The following is a 7808-nucleotide window of genomic DNA, read 5'->3' as shown; positions in this document are numbered from 1 at the left end:
ATTACTTGCCAACAAAGGTCCGTCTAGTCAAGCCTATGGTTTTTCCTGTGGTCATGTATGGGTGTGAGTGTTGGACTGTGAAGAAGGCTGAGCGCCGAAGAATTGATGCTTTTGGACTGTGGTGTTGGAGAAGACTCTTGAGAGTCCCTTGGACTGCAAGGAGATCAAACCAGTACATTCTGAAGGAGATCAGCCCTGGGATTTCTTTGGAAGGAATGATGCTAAAGCTGAAACTGCAGTACTTTGGCCACCTCATGCGAAAAGTTGACTCATTTGAAAAGTCTCTGATGCTGGGAGGGATTGGGGGCAGGAGGAGAAGGGGACGACAGAGGATGAGATGGCTGGATGGAATCGCTGACTCGATGGATGTGAGTCTAAGTGAACTCTGGGAGCTGGTGATGGACAGGGAGACCTGGCATGCTGCGATTCATGGGGTCGCAAAGAGTCGGACACGACTGAGCGACTGAACTGAACTGAACTGAACTGAGCTTTTTTGGCTGTCAATACTCTGTTTTTTTGTCATTCTGATGTGTCCGGAGGGCAATGGGTCCCTTGGGATCATGATCATGGGAAAGTGTAAACAAACCCGTTCAGAAGTTAAGAAGCTTATCAAGTCCAAAGAAACAGCATTTCAGGAAAAAGACACAACAAAGAAACAGAAGGACTATGCCTCTTACCTCGGAATGAGTCATTTCTGACTCCTTGCTTTCCTCTTCCTCTGGGCTTCCTTCGCACGTAAGATCAATCTTGGGAAGTGACCCCTGAATGTTGAAAATAGACTGTTCAATACCTAGAAAAACACACCGAGCTCCCTGTCACACAGCCCCATACAGAGGGAGGATCTCAACAGGTACAAAATACAATCCTCTACGGCCACTGACACAGAAGGGATTCTGGAACATAGAATCAAACGAGGTGTTTTTCGTTTTATTCTTTTCTTCGGAACTCGCGGCCCTTCCTGTGAAAACCACACGTTCTAGGCTGACCCTCCCCTTCAAACCTTAGGCGAGACCCTGACCAAACTCCATACAGAATAGAGCCTCCTTCACCTCTTCGTGGATCAGGGACTTAGGGGTTGGGCAATGCCGGACTTTAAGCAGCAGTCTCTACAAGTTAGAAGGTAGAACTGCCAGAGAAGGACGTGGACTCTAGAACGATATTAACAGGAAGCGGACGTGGACCCCAGGGTCCCGGCAGCTAAGATAAAGGACTTCAGAACTTCTCACGGCGATGCGAGGACACACACTGGGGACGGGAAAATGGGGACGGTAGTTTGAACGTTCACAGAGACCCCCGAAAGCCACGTGTGAAGGACAACAGGCTGTGGGACTAGGAATTGGGTTTTAAACCAACAAAACTCACCAGAACACTCTGTCGCTCATTTAAAATCAATTCCGGGTCTGCCGGATACTGTGCACTCGCTGACGGAAATTCCGGTACAGAGGAAGGTGAGTGCGCTATGCTGCGGCCAAAGCTGGGCGACGAAAGGGTAGAGGGTGGGAAGAGGCCGGAAGCGCAGGAACTTATGGGCGGGGCCAGTGGGGACGGAGCCTTGCCTTCCCTCACCCCAGCCCCTGTCAGTTTTGGGTCTGTTGGTCCTTCTGTCCAGCTGTGCTTCCTTTCTCTGCCTTTTGATGCCTTTAAATCTCTTTGATTTCCTCTGGAGCAGAGCTGCTTCCTGCTTGTTCTAAGTTAGTGTTTCAAACAACTTAAGGCAAAAGAGAAGAATTTTGAGAGCTGCCTCTATGGAAAGCCAAGATGTTTTCAGCAAGTTGAAAAGCGGGGAAAATTCAAAAGCCCTTTGGGTGAGTGTGTAAAGATGGATGTCTCATCAGTGCCAAAAGCAGAATGTAACCACTCAGATAATCCGTTGGGAGGAAGCCTCAGTAATTGTAACCAGAGACCTGCTTCCATCAGGGAAGCCGGCTTTTCTCTTAGGAAGTGATTCCAGAAAGAAAGAGGGAGATAGGAATCCACATTGTCATTTATAACGTAACCACAGAAATGACATACCGTTACTCCTGTCAGAAACTGTTGATATACAGATTGCCTCTGTTAATTGTTGTTGCTGCTCCTGAAGCAACCAATTGCTCTGCTTCTTCCAGGACTGAACAACTTTCCAAGAAGCAGGACTTTTTGTGCTAAAAGTGGGCACGAAACTAGGCAAATGGGACGTGTGGATCACATCGACTGCTCTGCACTTAGCTTCCCAAACACCCTCCCCCAATGTAGGCTTTCTTTCCTAACCTCCTCCTCTTCACCCAGTCCTTGAAAGGATAATCTGGAGAAGCACTAACACTAGACAGGAAAAATAGTGAGGGTCTCACAGACCATTGTATCGCAGGAGAGTACACCTTTCTCTTTAAATGTGAGATTAGCAACTCCCCTGGTAGTCCAGTGGTTAAGATGCTGTGCTTCCATGGCAGGTTATTGGGATCAGTCCCTGCTCGGGGAGTTAAGATCTCAGAGTTGAAGTTTTAATCATTTCTTACACAGAAAGCATTAATCATTACAATATAAAGGAAAATGTATGTCAAGGTAATAAATTACTTATTAAGGAAAATGTGTTTTGGAGCATCCCCAGCAGCCCAGTGGTTTAGACCCCACCTTCTGATGCAGCATTGCAGTTCCTTCCCTAACCAGGGAACTAAGATCCCACATGTTTTCGGGTGTGAACAAAAAATAAAATATGTTTCTTAAGTATCTGTGAGTGGGGACAAATTCTAAGTAGAGGATATTGATACTGATTGTCATGATAAAAGTATCAGTAGGTCAAATCTCACGGTTCCATGCTGGAACCTCTGGTTCTGAATATGACTTTGGTCACGAAGAACTAGGAGAGTATTCTCTAGGGAGTTGGCACTAAGGTGTACGTGCTATTGCAGACTACAGTGGAAATTATGCAGGAATTTCTATCTATCAGACATTGAATCCGAACTATAAACAGGGAGTATTTGCCTCAAGATACGTTTTGAGAAGTTCTATGACATTTCAGACAATGATGTATGAACATTTCACCTTTGTAAAACTGCAGATGGAGAAACTCTTGAAAATCCCTCTCAGGTGCTTTGGCTCCATTTCTCTACTCATAATCTAAACGGAGGCACAGTTCACTGGTCTCAAGAATAGGAAATAACTCATTTTTGGTAGAAACACTTCTCATGGATACAGACTATACAAGCAGACACATGAAATTCCCTTCCTTTGTCAGACCTCAGTATTTACTACAGGTTCCTTGTGAGTCCCGGCCTGTCTCCGGGGACCAAAGGGAATAGAACCTTCCTCAAGCATTTCAAGAGTCCCTTTGGAGAGGATCGGTACAAACCGCACAGAGTCGGACATGCCTGAAGCGACTTAGCAGCAGCAGCAACTGGATCTTACTTGTGCTATATGTGATTTAGTTCCCTGATCAGGGATCAAACCTAGGCACCTCCCCCAAGTCCTGGCCCCCACCCCCGTCATTGCAGAAGCTAGCATTGAGAGCCAGGTGACTTAGTCACTGGACCACCAAGGAAATCACAGTGTAATTTTTGTGACAGTGATTGTTATTTTAGAATCCAAGTGATATGAAACCTAATGTTTAGTATAACTAATGACTGGAATTGCAGAGATATATGGGAAATCATGGAGTACCTTACAGAAATCATAGATTTAGTGCGTTACTATATGTGTGCCAACAGTACCTCCATGAGTAATAAATCTATTAGAATGATATTTATTAGAACAGTGTATACAGTTGACAATTGTGTGCTTAGTGCATCAGTCGTGTGTGACTCTTTGCAATGCCATGGATTGTAGGCAGCCAGGCTCATCTATCCATGGAAGTCTCCAGGCAAGAATAGTGGAGTGGGTAGCCATATCATTCTCCAGGGGATCTTTCCAATCAAGGTATCGATCCCTGGTTTCCTGCATTGTAGGCAGGTTCTCTACCATCTGAACTACCAGAAAGCAGTAGAAATACCTGCTCTAACTCTGGAATTTATAAAGTGCTTAACAGAGACATTGTTTGCTATTGAAAAATCCATAATTGGGTGATTTGGGTCAGACCATTTTCCAAAAGTAACTTCAGAAATGGGTTTCAGATGGTGGCTATCAGGCATAAAAGCCTAGTGTGTCCTATTCTCTGATTTGAAAATATTCTCAAAATTTATAGTTGTATAACTTCATTTTACAAAATAAAAATCACTTTCTTAAAATGTCATTTTCTTTAAATGTGATATATTAATGTTTCAGATATCTTGACTTCTGCTCAATACTTTTAATGTCACATTAATTAACAGATCAGTTTATGATTTGGAATTCAGTTCAGTTCAGACGCTGAGTCGTGTCTGACTCTTTTCGACCTCATGAATCGCAGCACGCCAGGCCTCCCTGTCCATCACCAACTCCCGGAGTTCACTTAAACTCATGTCCATCGAGTCGGTGATGCCATCGAGCCATCTCATCGTCTGTTGTCCCCTTCTCCTCCTGCCCCCAATCCCTCCCAGCGTCAGAGTCTTTTCCAATGTGTCAGCTCTTGGCATCAGGTGGCCAACGTATTGGAGTTTCAGGTTCAAAATCCTGCACTCAATGTGCCAGCACATTTGGAAAATTCAGCCCTGGCTACAGTACTGGAAAATATCAGTTTGATTCAAATCTCAAAAAAAGGCAATGCCAAAGAATGGTCAAACTGAAGCAGAGTTGTTGCACTCATCTCACATACTAGTAAAGTAGTGCTCAGAATTCTCCAAGCTAGGCTTCAACCAAGAACTTCCAGATGTTCACGCTGGATTTAGAAAAGGCAAAGGAACCAAGGATCACACTGCCAGCTTCTCTTGATAAATAGAAAAAAAGAGTTCCAGAAAAACCTCTACTTCTGCTTCATTGACTATGTTAAAGCATTTGTGTGGATCACAAGAAACTGTGGAAAACTCTTAAAGAGATGGGAAAGCCAGAACACCTTAGCAGTCTCCTGAAAAATTAGGATGCAGGTCAAGAAGCAACAGTTAGAGCTGGACATGGAACAGACTGGATCCACATTTTGAAAGGAATACATCAAGGCTATATGTTCTCACATTGCTTATTTAACTTAAAGGCAGAGTATTTAGTATTTATTCTAAATTCGCGGCTGGATGAGGCACAAACTGGAATCAAGATTGCTGGGAGAAATATCAATAACCTTAGATATGCAGATGACACCACCCTTAGGGCAGAAAGTGAAGAGGAACTAAAGAATCTCTTGATGAAAATGAAACAGGAGAGCGAAGAAGCTGGCTTCAAACTCAGCATTCAGTAAATGAAGATCATGAAACCCAGTCCCATCACTTCATGGGATGGACTTCAATAGATGGAGAAACAATGCCAACAGTGATAGAGTTTATTTTTTGGGGGGCTCCAAAATCACTAGAGATATTGGCTGCAGCCATGAAATTAAAAGGCGCTTGTTCCTTGGAAGAAAAGCCATAACCAACCTAGAGAGCATATTAAAAATTGAAGTCATTACTCTATTAACAAGGGTCTGTAGTCAGAGCTATGGTGTTTCCAGTAGTCATGTATGGATGTGAGAGTTAGACCATAAAGAAAACTGAGTGCTGAAGAATTGATGCTTTTCAACTGTGGTGTTGGAGAAGACTCTCAAGAATCCCTTGGACAGCAAGGAGATCATAACAGTCAATCCTAAAGGAAATCAGTCCTGAATATTCTTTGGAAAGACTGATACTGAAGCTGAAGCTCCAATAGTTTTGGTGAAGAACTGACTTATTGGAAAAAGCCCTGATTTTGAGAAAGATTGAAGAGAGGAGAAGGGGATGATAGAGGATGAAAATGGTTGGAAGGCATCACTGACTCAATGGACTCGAGTTTGAGCAAACACTGGGAGTTGGTGATGGACAGGGAAGCCTGGCATGCAGCAGTCCATGGGGTTGCAGAGAGTTGGTCAAAACTGAACTGAACTGAACTAAGTTCTAATTTTCACCTTTTTAATAAAAAGATTTTACATTTTTACAAATCTGTAACCTGTATTAGGCTCATTGCTACTTATGGTTCAATGAACATACTCTTCCTGGCATGAATTTTGATGTATATAAACGTGTATTATATACATGGCATTTATTTATTTTTATAATTTCATCTTATGTATGTTTTACTGCTGGAGTCCAGCCCCAGTTGGATCCAGGGATTCCCTTGGGAGGACGGCGTAGGTGACTGAGAGAAATAGATAAGGAAAGAATTTTGCAGTTAAGAAAATAGAGAGAAAAGAGGCTGATATTCCTTGGTTTACCCAGAAAGCCAATAAAGCCCCAGCACGGGACTTGCTCTGTTCACGAAGGCCGCAGGCACCCTCTTGAATAGCTGAAGGTGCCCCACCTTAGGCACCTTCTCGAGCGGGTCTTAGATGCCCAAGTAGGAAAGTGACCACAGAGGGCTCCTGCACTCCAGGGAATCAGCCTGAAAAAGGAAAAGGAAAGAGAAAGAATGACATGGGGAGACCAAACTTCGGTGGGCAAGGCCCACACTTTATTTTCCAAAGTAGTTTTTAAACCTTAAGTTGTGCATAGAGGACAATGGGGGTGAGATAGAGTCATACAAGGTCAGCAGTGCTTGATCCTTATCGAAGCCAGGCTTTCTTTCTGCAAACTTATCATGTGCAAAAGTTTTAGGTGATTTACATCATCTTCTGGCCAAGAGGCCTGTAAACATTTTATGACCCTTTCTTCAGAAAACTTATTTTTCTTTAAAGGTGATTATCCTAAAGTCAGGCACCACCCTCTGAAAGCATTAGATAAAGTTGCATTCCTATAGGGCAAAAGTGTGGTGGGTTATAACAAGAGAAGAATTAACCCAAGGGTCCAAGGTTACAAACATTAAAGCTACTACTTACATTTCTATATACCAACTATATTAATCAATACACTCCCAGGGACACAATAGGTAAGGGATATGGAAACTTGGCAGCAAGCATTAGCTCAACAAAGATATCCTCTACTAGTTCTATTCTAACAATTTTAACTCTCTGAGAAGCTCTGCATTGTTAGAATATCTTAAGCTTCCCTGCCTCTTGTGGTTGGGAGGCTGTGAATAATCACATGCTTAGCTGCAGGAATCTGAACAAACCTGTCAGGCAAGCTAGAAAGTCATCAGAGGGGTTTGAATTGAAACATTCCTATTATGCCCAGGAGACTTATTAACTAGACCTCTAAATTGATTTTCTTCAGAGAAAGGTGGTCGGGGATACCCCCCATTAATATCAGAAGACTTGGTGAAAGTCGTGAAATAGTAAAACAGACAGATTTTGGTTTTGGGGTAGATGCTCGGGCAGGTCCAAGGGGGGCCCCTTGAGTTCTGATTCACCTTTGCATGTCAGATCCTCTCTGCATGACCTTTGTCATGGGTGGGAACTCCCGTGCTGGCTCCCGGCATTTTACCAAGATTTTTAAAAACTTTGATTCATTTGGTATGTACAAATGTGGGAAGATAGTCGCCATTATACTAACTCATTTGTTGAAAAAAAAAAGTCATCTTTTCACTACTGCTTTGTAATGCAGTATTTATCCTCCTTCCCATCATTGTACTGAACTTATCAATTCACATCCACCTATTTCTACTTTATTATCAAACTTTCATTTATTGTAACTAAACGGTATGCTATAATATTGTTTCCTGAATATTTTTACTCTTACCTTATCTTTTCCCTGTGTGATAAGAGTCAGATTCTGAAATTGTACTCAAGCTCTACTGAGGTTAAAGAAGGTAGAGGAAATCTGATTTTAAGAGGAGGTTGCCACTATTTTACACCAGAGAATTTATAGAATCACCACTAGTCCAGAATG

At 42.9% G+C, this 7808-nt stretch overlaps 1 long non-coding RNA gene across 1 annotated transcript in view; it reads right to left on the bottom strand.

Annotated features, from left to right (window-relative positions):
- Positions 1-1411, bottom strand: part of LOC104991327 — a 5395-nt gene extending 3984 nt beyond the window's left edge. The window contains exons 1-2 of the long non-coding RNA XR_825598.1: positions 1363-1411; positions 678-761 (exon numbers count right to left, since the gene is read on the bottom strand). This is a non-coding gene — a long non-coding RNA (uncharacterized LOC104991327). The remainder of the gene's footprint in view (positions 1-677; positions 762-1362) is intronic.
- Positions 1412-7808: the final 6397 nt, after the last annotated feature.

The sequence above is a fragment of the Bison bison genome, unplaced genomic scaffold, assembly GCF_000754665.1.
Source record: "Bison bison bison isolate TAMUID 2011002044 unplaced genomic scaffold, Bison_UMD1.0 scf7180017847698, whole genome shotgun sequence".
Lineage (NCBI taxonomy): Eukaryota > Metazoa > Chordata > Mammalia > Artiodactyla > Bovidae > Bison > Bison bison.
This window is presented reverse-complemented; position numbering and strand designations above follow the sequence as displayed.